Source organism: Cebus imitator, unplaced genomic scaffold (assembly GCF_001604975.1).
Source record: "Cebus imitator isolate Cc_AM_T3 unplaced genomic scaffold, Cebus_imitator-1.0 Scaffold15, whole genome shotgun sequence".
Taxonomy (NCBI): domain Eukaryota; kingdom Metazoa; phylum Chordata; class Mammalia; order Primates; family Cebidae; genus Cebus; species Cebus imitator.
Window position 1 is genome coordinate 4,354,096 of NW_016107330.1, and position 12,299 is coordinate 4,366,394.

At 42.4% G+C, this 12,299-nt stretch overlaps 1 protein-coding gene and 1 non-coding gene across 2 annotated transcripts in view; one reads left to right on the forward strand and one right to left on the reverse strand.

The window, feature by feature from the left end:
• Positions 1-232: 232 nt before the first annotated feature.
• On the reverse strand, positions 233-356 carry LOC119468072. Its single transcript, XR_005196695.1, has one exon.
• Positions 357-3,484: 3,128 nt separating this feature from the next.
• PRDM2 (PR/SET domain 2) overlaps positions 3,485-12,299 on the forward strand; it is a 122,790-nt gene continuing 113,975 nt past the window's right edge. The window contains 1 exon segment of the mRNA XM_037729863.1: positions 3,485-3,569. The gene's annotated coding sequence lies outside the window, so the exon portion shown is untranslated.

A 12,299-nucleotide genomic window follows, 5' to 3' on the forward strand; every position in this document is an offset into this window, starting at 1 on the left:
TTCTGGCAATGAATAAAAAAATTGTAGAAAAAATAAATACTTCCCAGCTCCTACCCTGAGTAGCTTGTGGAGGAATGACTAGTTAAGAGCATGCAGTAGCATGGACCAGTTCCTGGTCTAGCTCTCAGACTTGTGTGTGTGCATGCATGCTTTGGGGGTGGGGAGGTTGCTTACTAGGGAGCTAAACTGTCTAGGTTCAAAACCTGGTTCTGTTGGTGTTTTTCCACCTTAAATTGTCCTCTCTTGTCTTGCAGAGCTAGTCCTATTCTTAGGACGGCCTTCCTAAGCCGAGAGGGAGATGGCTGGGTGTCCTGCCAAACTACTCTGTTAACTTGGTTGTATTACTAACGAGGCAAGTTTTTTTTCTTTTTAGATGAAGTCTCGCTCTTTTGCTCAGGCTGGAGTGCAATGGCATGATCTCTGCTCACTGCAACCTCTGCCTCCCAGGTTTCAGCGATTCTCCTGTCTCAGCCTCCTGAGTAGCTGGGATTACAGGTGTGCACTACCACACTCCACTAATTGTATTTTTAGTAGAGACAGGGTTTTAACATGTTGGCCAGGCTGGTCTCGAACCCCTGACCTCAAGTGATCCACCCACCTCGGCCCCCCAAAGTGCTGGGATTACAGGCATGAGCCCCTGTGCCCGGCCAAGGCAAGTCCTTGAACCCTTCCTAGCTTCAGTACCTTCAGCTATAAATGAAGATAGTGCTTATCGCAGGTTATGAGGATAAGTGAGAGAGTGCAGGTAAAATACCTACAACAGAGCCCAGCAGAAAATAAGTATTGTTATCATTTGGGGAATTTGAAGTCCACTTACATTCTCATTGGCAAAGTACTGTAAACTCTTAGATCTCAGATATAAGATCTGTAATCTTTGGAAGCAGTGCTACAGGCATTCCAGCTGCTATGCAGCGCAGGAGGGCTGTGGTTCCCATTATAACAATATCAACTATAGGCTGTCATTTACATGCATAAGATCTGGTCCAAAACATATTTGCTCTAATATATCCACATTAAGAGGGCCACGGAGAAGAATTTTTTCTCATTAAAAATATCTACTTAGCGTTTATTGTGTGCCAGAGCTTCTTCTGGGTAGTGGGATGTTTCGGTGAATAATGATCATGTCTTCTGTTTCAGTACTGCGGTGGCAAGGTACAAAACTGGCCAGAACCGGTACCAGGTGTACTGGGGTAGAGTGGAGTTTCATTCATGTCGTTGACTTGGACAAAAAATATATTTTTTCTACTTCCATCCCCACACAGAAACAGCCTGCAATACATTTTACCTTTCCAAAGAGGCAAAAGAGTGATATTTAACATATCATATGGACAATAAATGCTCATTAAATTATCGTATTTTTGATGGCTCTGATTTTTTTTGGATTAAATAAATTATATATAATTATTTACCCTGAGAAATAGTACAGGTTGAAAAATAGACATATGTTCAAGAAATACACCGGTAAAAAACATGTGGCTGATTAAGGGTGGGAGGAACTCAGATATGCTGAGGAGACACCCAGTGTGATAGGATAAATAATGGCCCCAGACATAAGTCCACATCCCTAATGTCCAGAATCTGCAAATGCTACTTCATATGTAGTCTTGTATACGTGATTAAGTGAAGGATCTTGAGATGGCCAGATTATCCGGGTGGGTCCTAAATGCAATCACGTGTCCTCATAAGAGGGGGGCAGAGGGAAATTTGACCACAGACAGAGGAGAAGATGATATGAAGATGGATACAAGAATTTGAAGATACTGGCCTTGAAGCTAGAGTGATGCAGTCACAAGCCAAGGCATGCTGGCAGCCACCAGAAGCTGGAATAGGGAAGGAGCAGTCGTTCAGTAGAGACTCCAGAGGGAGCCTGGCTCTGCTGCCGCCTTGATTTTGGCCTAGTGATACTGATTTTGGATTTCCAGCTTCTAGAGCTGTGAGAGAATAAATTTCTGTTGTTTTAAGCTGTCAGGTTTGGGATAATTTGTTACAGCAGCCACAGGAAACTCACATAGCCAGTCACTATGGATTAATGATGGGAAAGACGACCACTGGCTACTTTGTTAACTAACCATCTAGTATACATTCTGGTTCACCATGCCACTTCTGACTTAATGTCCTTTATTTTCCTTTTGCATTCTATTGAATGCCAGGTGGCCCATACCTTTTCTCTTAAAATGCTGATTTCTATGTCAGTGTTTTGATGGTGGATGTAGATAAACAATGAGATCTCCCTATTTTCTTCATAGATACCTCAGATAATTTCAACACACAGATCAAGTCGGAAGGTATTAATCTAGATAAGGGGTACAGAAGTCTGATGACTTTGCTCTACCACAGAGAATGCTACTTTGATGACCTGCGTGTGGGTATCGTTCAGATCTAGGATCTCTTTTCCTTGAATAAAGGAAGAAATATGCAGAGCCTTGAGGTTTGATTTGCTTTTCTTTCTTGTGCTCTGTGCTGATCCTGTCACTTCTCAAGGCCTTGATAAAATTTACTCTGATGAAGTGATCTTCATTTGTTCACTATAACTGACTGGGTCATCAGCTACAGCCTCATCCTTTTACAGTAAGATAACATATGTTGTTACAACACGTTTTCTTAAGTTTAAACCTGTTACAGAAATGATCGTTCATAGTTTTGGGGGTCTCTTTTTGGATTGGGTCCTTTCCGCAGAGGGTTAACGTTGCCATTAAGTTCAGATTCTTCCTGACTTCCTTCTCAGAGGATCACTTTATTTATCTTGAAGTGCTCGAGGTTCCAGGCAACTCCCAACCTTCCATTTCATCTCCAGCCTGCGCCTCTCCCCGACTCAACTCATTTTCAACCACGTGCTAGGCTTCACCCTTGGATGTCGAATAGCCATCTCCAGGTCCACCCAGATCATCTTCATCGGCGCATCTGTGAGTCGTCGTCCCCGCATTCCATTTGCGCGCCCGCTTGTGAACAGTAAGCTCCTTCAGGGCAGGGCTCTCAGGCGCTGCCCTGGAACAGCGCGGGCACAGGGCGGCCGCCGGTCACTGCTCCCGGGTACCGGGGCAGCAAACAAACCCAGCTGCGTCTGCCTGCCTGGAGGTGCATCTTTTTGGGCGAGGCTGTACGGGTCCTTCTGACACCAGCGAAGTATAAGGCCTATGTTTATGTGCCTGTCAGATGCTTAACGACCTCCAGTGGTAGACATGCCCCCCAACACCTCCTCCAGTCTTTCAGATTCTTTGAGAACCTCTGAACCCCGCTTGGGTTCGGTAGGACCTGCCGCGACGCCGGCCGCCGCGGCACCTTCCCAGGGCGCCGCCATGGATTCCGCAGCGACCTACGCGGGGAGGCCGAGTGGTAGCCCTCGGTGACGGCGCAGGGCCAAGGGCCGGGCTCCGGGGCAGCGGGGAGAAAGGCGTCCGAGGGCCCCGCAGTCCCGGGTCCCGGAGCCCCGCAGTCCCGCAGGCCGCGGCCGCGCCGCCCGACGTCACTTCCGACTGGAGCCAAGATGGCGGCGGCGCGGCCGCGGGCGCCGGAGCCGGCGGAACGGCGGCGGCGGCGACGGCCCTCGTTGCTCTGAGGCGCGGGCGCTGGTAAGGAGCGGCGCGGGTGGGCGGCCTCTGGGCCGGCGCCGGGACGCTGGTCCCTCCCCGCGAGGAGCGCGGCGGCGGCGACACGCAGGGGACCCGGCGCCGCAGGGATGTCCGGGCCGGCGGACGCGCCCCCTCAGAGGTCCCGGGCGCGGCGGGGGCCCCGGGACGAGGCGCGGGCCCCCGGGTCGGTGGTGCCGCGGGTGGGTGGCGGCGCGGGGCCCATCCCTGCCGGCGTGGGGCCCCCGCGGCGAAGTTCGGGGTCCGCTTTGTCGCCGTGAAGAGCCGCGCGCCCCGCGGAGGACGCGTGCGGGCTGCGGCGCGGCCACCTGGGACCCCACGTGGGGCCGGGCGCCCTCCCAATTGTCAGGCCGCTGTGCTTTTCTCTTTTGTGTTCCCACTGAGTGTGTCTTGCACATTTGCATTCCTAATTTGTTTTGTGTCCTGCGTCTTTGTGTTTCCCAAATAGTTTTTGTGTGGTTTAAACCTGGAGATTGTCTCCCTCAATGTTCTCATAGACCCACGGGCGTGTGTGTGTGTGTGTGTGTGTGTGTGTGTTACAGACGTGCACCTTTATGTTACTAATTTTGCTACTAAAGCTATCAATGAACCTCTTTTGATGGGGGCAAGTGAGACATGAGATAAACCTAACAGGTCAGTGTTATTCCTAAACCTTCGTGGTTCTTTTGATCCACGCGTGAACCACCGACCCCTGGGCTTGTAGCCTGGTGTCGGGCTGTGAGCTGCGGCAACGACCCCGCAGTTAACCGGAAAGTCCTTAACTATGCAGCTGAAATTTCCCCTAATAGAAATTTCGTGCTGGCTCCTCACTTTTCGTGTTGTATTGAGGTTTTGGGTGTATTTGAGACGTGGAACGTCTTTTGCTGAATGTCAGTAGGTCCTTAGATTCCTTTAGCCAGACACTAGAACAAATATTTTTACCCCTGAACTGGACCAAAATATTTCTTTTAAGTTTTTGTTTACTCCAGGTTTATTAAAAGTGACGGAAACTTTTAACAACAAATGGAACCCTTCAATGAACAGACTTCGCCTCGGTTTGATCGATTGTGTCCAAGTATGAGAAAAATGTAGGCCTTAAAAAAAAAAGGATAGGAAATTTACTGTACCTATATTAAAGAGGAGGAACTGAGACCCTAGGTTCTTTTTTAGTAGGGTTCTGTGTTTTTGAGATGGTCCACAGCCGCCTCATCACTCTAGAGGCTTCCGGACTAACACTTACTGGTCAAATTTTTACATGTAGAATCTTCATTTAGCCTCGAGAGGACCTTTGAAGATCATTTCTATTAAACCTCATTTCAACCTATGGAAACTAAAATCAAAATTCATAGTGGAACTAAAACTCAATTTACATTTTCTCCTTTTACTCAGCACATCTGTTTTGGTTTGATTGAAATAAGTTAATACATTTTAAGTGCTTAGAAAAGTGCCAGAACATGATACTGCTTAGAAAGTGTTCGCTTTTGTTGATTCTGAAGGTGGTGTCTTTAATTGAAAAGTTAGTAGGTTCAGGTTTGTTTTTTCCTTATTTTGTGGACGTGGCCCGAAACAGTACAGTTTAAATCTGTAAGAATGTATTAGTTTTGTAAGTACAAACCATAACAAAAGATTCTTATTGTAGAACAATTGGAAAGTAGAGAAAAGCACAGAGAAGAAACAAATAACTTCCCTTTCTTCAGATAACCATGCTTAATGTTTGGCAGGTCTTCCTGTCTCTCTTGGTGTGCTTATGCGTGTTTCTTTCCTTATTTTATAATTCATTCATATATATATATATATATATATATATATATATATACATGTATATATTTACATTTTATACAGGAGTGATGATACAATGTGTATATTGTTTGTAACCTGTCCTGCCTTGTGATATTGTGAGCATGTATTCATGCCACTAACCATTCAATATTATGCTTAATAGCTATTTAATATGTGGATGGGCTGTAAATTACCAGTCAAGTCCATATTGATCTGTAAGGCTTCTCAAGCCTGAGATTTTTCTTTTCATAAAGATTTGTTTGAAAGTTTGTTAACATTGTGAGTTTTAAAGTTCTGTGATCTTTTGAGATTACAGTGAAAAATGTAAATTCTGCTTTTTAGCATCTAAGTACACATTTTTCTTGCAGGTGTAGTTGTAAGAAGTAACACTCAATTTCAGCCCCCTTTCCTCCCTTCTTGGCTGTGGCTGTGCAATTATGTACATATATGTGCACACATTCTTTTGATGATTATTTTACGTTAGATGTTTATTTATTCATGGGACTGTTTCTTTAAGCAGCCTGTCCCTTTTCAAGTTCCAGATCTGATTTACAAACCCTTTTTAAGTCCTGTTAAATCACAGACTTTCCAGGATGGAAAGCACCTTAGGTCATTTACTATTTTCATGTCTTCTGAGTAGTTTTGCATGTTATTTTTAATAACCATGAAGAAAAAAAAACCCGTGGACTTCTACTAGAAAACTCCATAATGGGGAGTGGAAGAGGAGGAGGAGGTAGATGGTTGAGGGAAAATTGTCAACTTGCACGGTGATGGGTAGCTAAGGGAGTTTCCAGATGATGAGGGACATCACCTGACCATCCTTACCATGAATACTGCTACCACGTGTCCAGAGCTTCATGGTTTGTGTGCTGCTTATCAGCTATGCTGTCACCTATGGTTACAACATTTGTTTAGAGGCCTGGGGTGGTGGTCCATCTCTCTATTTTTGAAGCTACGCGTTTCTAGTTAGAGCTGTAAAAACCATCTTTACAGAATGTCTGAAAGCGGTGGACTCCATTACTGAAAACAATACTTGATTCCATTAAAGTAGGATTTCCCAACTTCTGCACACACTGACATTTGGGTTGGTTAATTCTCTGTCCCGTACATTGTAGGATGTTTAGCAGCATCCCTATCCTCTATCAAGGAGATGCCAGTAGCACCTCCTTCCATTGTGACAGCCAATCAAATCTCCAGGCATTTCCAAATGCCCTTGAACGGCTGCAGTGAAGGAAGGCTCATCTAACTGTATGGTTGAATTACTGAAGCAGATTATTGAATCTCTTTAGTCTAAGAACTGTAAGAATAGACTAGGTAGTTTACACCTTGAAGCCAAGAAATGGACTTCCAGGTCTGTCCAAGTTCCTTTCCACTTATTGAATGGTCACTTTCAGCACTTCTGCTTCAGCATCAGTTTTGTGGCGAAGTAAAGCAATGTGAAGTCTCCTGGAGATCATGAAGGAGTTTTCATGACATGGCACCAGCATTCTTAGTATGCAGATTAAATTATGAAATTTAAATACATTTGCATAGTTGGTACGTGGTGAATAATTTAAGCCTGTCGACCATTCTGCTGAAGAGCGTAGAAACAATTGGCTTCTAGAAAAGCAGACTTGGTCCAGCAACCCCTTGAAGATTGATGGTAGAGGCTAAACTGTAGTTTTTCTGAAACCGTTTTTTTTTTTTTTTTAAACAACCATTTTGAGGTTATGCACAGAAATGGTGAATTAGACCTCAAGCAATAAGGCTTACTTTTGAAGTGCTTACCTAACTTTAACTTAATACATTATAATTTAAAGACAGTTCATTAATCTTCTGGAAAACCTGCAGCATTAATGCAGCTTTCCTCTAGGGGGGAATTATAAGCTGCCAAATCCTTATTTGTAATCTTTATAAGTATAGATAGTATTGATTGAATTTTTATTGTGGTGTACCTAATCTTTAGTCAGAATGTATTGATAAATAAAACATATGAAAAGAGATGTGCTTTTGGAGCCACATTTGGTAGGGGTGGTTTTTTGAATTACAGAACATCTGTATAATTTCACTGGAATGAATGCATGTGTCGTTTAAATATTCTTTCTTAAAGAGGATGCCTTTCATTCCCCACCCCCACGTTCCTGATGCATGAATTACAGTTCTTGTATGTAGTAAATCTGGCTCATTTGGAATGAAATATGCTTATAATATTTTTCTTAGTACTGTATAGTATTTATTCTTAGAGTCTTGGTTCATGTCATGGCTATACTGGGTTTTCATTTATTAGTCCTTTGGAACATGCAATAAAGGAGATTTTACTGAATACTTATTATTTTCCAGCCATTTTGGTGAAAAGAATATTTTGTAGCTCTTGCAATAAATCATACTCTGGGTTTCGCTTTGAAAGAGCTGAATTACTTCTTGGCACAGCTTGTCTGAAATATGTAAAGCTCAGTGGAACTGTTAGTTTGATTATAGGGGGTAGTCTGTCTGGAAATGGGTAAAACCCACACATTTTATGTGTCCTTATATGTAGTTCTACTAAGACTATGTTAAACTCTGGTGGGATAGTTCTGTGGCATTTTCAAATAATTTAAGTGATGCCATCAAAATTTGAATTGTAAGTTTCACTAAACCCTTACATACTTCAGTATGAATCTTGTTCATGGCCCAAGACCTTGTTAAGACAATATAAATTAAACATAATTTGGAGTATCAGTGTAAAAGTGACATTCTAAATGTTCCTCACTCTCTGAGGCTTATGTTTTAGGGACTTTGCCATAATTCCGAAAGACTTAGTTGTAAAGTACATCTGAAAGTAGGAATGTCCAAAAGGATGGCTCTGGGGATAAATTTAGATTCTTAATTGTGAAGCTCTGTTGCCACTTGTAAGAAGGCGGCCAGCAGGTCAGCACCTGCTTGGGGAGATAAATATATGAATGCAACTGTTGACTAATTTAATGGAGCCCTACCTCAATGTACAGAATGACAGTTTCACAGATCAAGCTTGGAGTATGAGTGACTTTCGGCTGTGGTAGGGGTAGGTGGGTCACTTGTCCCCTATTGTCGCTTCCTGTTTGTAAACTGAAGACTATGATTACCTCTCTCTTTCATCGGGATGTTTTGAGATGAATAAAGGATAGGCAGACACTTTGAGATACTTTACGTTTTTCAAGAACATTAGTAACATTTTTTCTTAGGTATTTTTTCTAATACACTAAATGTTGTGAAATAACATGGCAGTTACTGTTGAGAGAAAAACCTTCCTGTTATCTGTTGAGTCCTTAGGCGTTTCAACCTTCCCCGCACTCTTAAACAGAACTTGGTGGAAGGGGCAACTATTTTTTTCGAGCTCCTTCCGTGCCTTTCACAAAGCCACATCCTGCACCTTCTACCCTTCTCTGTGGATATTTTTCCGCTTGGCAATTTCCTTTGCTGAGGCCCCCCCTTGGGACTTCTGAATCTCCATCCCTGATGTTGATGTCCTCTTTGTGCCTGGACCTGTTCTTCCACTTGAGCCTGATGTCGTTTTCCCTGGGAATGTTGGGCATCTCCTTAGAGTCGGTAAAATGGAACTTACCGCCTTTCACTTAAATATCGTCCCTACTCCTGACTACTGTATCTTTCAAATATATTCAAACCACCATTCCTGCAGTCACTCATATTCCAATTTGGGACTCATCTTTACCATTTCTTTTTTAGCTCCTGTTCAATTAGCTAACATTCTGCCCATTCCCTCCTTCTGCAGTGTCAATCATATTTTTTGTTTCAGCTCTTGACTGCAGTTCAAACCCTAATTGCTTGTTCTCTTGGATTCTGAACTGACTTGCCTGGCCTCAGTCTTTCTGGCTGCCCTGTCCTCACCGACTTCTTCATTCTTTCCTGTCAACTTAATCTTCCTAAAATATTCAACTTTGTCTTGTCGATGGTGCCTTCTCAGTCCAGAACGCCTCATTGCCTGTCCCAGGTGCCAGATCCGCCTGCTGATGGGCTGCCAGGAAACCAGGCCCCACTTACAGGTGATCGATCATACGGTCTGCTTCTCAGTCATTCCTCTTCCGTCTTTCTCCACAGACCTTTCGGAGTAGGGTGTGAAATAGAATAGTAACTCCTCACACAGTATCTGGGAACTCTACCACAAGGTCAAGTTTAGATTTAACCTGGAACTCAGAGCCCCCTGGAACTGCCCATCTGCTCTATCCTTGCGCTACACTGATGCTCACTTGAGCTGCAGTGTTTTGCAGACGAAAGCAGGCAAACATCAAAAGACAGTTTTTCATCTTTTTTTTTTTTTTTTTAAATCATAAACGGTTAGGCGTTTATCTTTATTTTGAAACAGGAATTACAAATGATTTATTTTGAGGAAATATACTTTTGTTTTCTTTAAAAAAAAGCTTGCGTGTGTGTGTGTAGTTTAAGGGCCTCTTAAACTGTAGAGCAGTGCACACATGCGGGAGCCATTGCCATTATTTTTAAATGCTCTTGAGAAGCAGTAATGTGTTTAGAGAATAAATCCCAAATCTCAGATTATTTAAAATAGAAGAGGCTGGGTACAGTGGCTCTCGCTTGTAATCCCAGCACTTTTTGGGAAGCTGAGGGGGGCAGATCACGAGGTCAGGAGTTCGAGACCATCCTGGCCAACATGATGAAATCCCGTCTCTACTAAAATTACAAAATTAGCTGGGTGTGGTGGCGTGTACCTGTAGTCCCTGCTACTAGGGAGGCTGAGGCAGGAGAATCACTTGAACCCGGGAAGCTGAGGTGACTGCACTTCAGCCTGGGCGACAGAGTGAGATTCTGTCTCAAACAACAACAACAAAAGAACCTTAATAAAATCTTGGGAGAAGATCTATAGAACCTTGTAGTAATATATGTGTGCCTGACACTGTAGCAAAAGTTTAAGTTGTCATTCTATCTGCTATAAATTCCAGTTTTGCTTTAGGCTGTTCATCTGTGAATTCAGGAAGCCTCCCCATCATTTATGTGCAGTTTGTATGGAAGATGAGTTTTCCTGTATATTGTGTTGTGTAGGAAAAACCAAAAGAGCTCCGAGCAGCTCCTTGTAAGATGCCTGTATTGTTTAGAGAGAGTTCATTTGAGAAATGAAGGCTTGAGAGCAAGGACCACCACCTGTCCGTGCTGCTGTAGCGTTCTTCTATTTTTCAGGAAATTTACAAGTATTTTGCAGGGTTCCTAGACACCTCTTAATTTTAAAAGTAACATCTGCATTGGCAACTCCAGTAGAAAAACAGTAACTCACAGGGGTCAACTGAGGATTCATTTTGTTTTGGGAATTGTGAAATGAGCTATCATATGGCATCTTACTTTAGAAATTTTGTCTGAGTTAGAAGCTTGGCATTTGAGCGTTAGTAAAGAATTGATTTAATTTTCCTTTTATAATAAGTTAAAGTTTTTACGCATCTAATACAGGGAAAATGTCAGTAAAGAATCTTTCACGGAAACTTCTGTTACTTTAATACTATTTTGCAGGAGGTAATAATGGCCTTGAATCTACAGCATAGCTCTCATCAGAGAGCAAGGACTGATTGGAAAACTCTTATATTGTGCCTGCTCCAGGTCATTTGTATTTCTTGGCAATTAATCTTGAAAATAAGGAAAGGATATTAACATTTTATTTCAAGAGTGCTTTGATTGAATTGAGTTAACTTCATTCAGGAAAATTGACAATGATTCTTTTGTTTTTTTTGTACCATGGGGAGGAGGAATATCTTATAGTGAGAGCTGAGATAATGTGTTTTAATTTCTTTAGAGAAACTAGGTAATTTTAATAAGGGGATTACAGGGAATTATTGTAGGAACCCTAAACAAAGCTTGATATTTGTGATGTAATCAATTACATGTTTAGTGGAATATGACTTTGGTGCATAAATTTAATCAAAAGTATGAGGGAGAGCATGTATTAATAGCTGTCAATAACAGCAATCAATAATAAATGATAAATAATCAGCAATTGCCATATGTTTACTTCTGAGCTGGCTCATTATTAATGGAGGCTTGGAGCAGTATCTTTTGAAAATTTCCCCTTTAATCTTTTTTTCCAAGTAAAGGAAGACATATTCTGATGATGGAGAAAAAACCCTGGAATGCCACAATCTAAATGCGGATTTATAGTCCTTTTCTAGCATATCAGCAGGTTCCTTATTTGACTTTTTGATATGGTGTTTTTTAATTGCCTAAGGCCCACTGGAGCTGGAGGGCTGTTGACCTCAGAGCTCTGTAAACTTAAATATTTCAAACAAAAGCTTCAATCAATCTCATTTTCTCATTGGAGCTCTGCAGCTCTAAAACCACTGAGAACAGCAGACCCTTGGTTTTTCTAATCTGTTACATGGAAACTGTGTTGTCAGTATCAGATTGTCCCACCTGGAGCAAACCCGATACACTGCACTTTGCCATTGAGGTTTCTGCCACGGCATACTCTGCTCTGTGCATTTGGGGAATCGAGGCCTACAATAGTTGTCTGTTGTGTTCTGGGCCTCACTGAGGAAACTGATTATTGAAATGGAAGAAATTTCAGGTTTATTTATGAACATTCTATTCTTGTATCTGTTATATATTTGTAGGTAGGGAAATTGCTGTATGTGATATACTCTGTGTTAACTATTGTCTTTTGATCTGGGGAGAAATCCTTTCGAGGGGTAGAGTCATGAGTGGTTTCAAGCAGAAGGAGTTCATCCGCTCTGGTTCAGCGGTTCGTCACACCTTCCCTGTATTCGCAGTCTCTCTCCGCATACACAGAATCTCCTTATTCTTAAAGTATCAGGTTTGATTTTTCACTTTATTTAATTTGGTAATATAGGGTGCATTTTAAAACTAAAGTTGGGGCAATATTTTTTAGTATGAAACTTAATATTACTTTTGTGAAATCATATTATTTTAGAAAAGGAAAACTGATGATTTTTCATTTAGCAAATTCCTGGGAAGATTCAATGTTTGTGCTTTTGCTGAATCTAA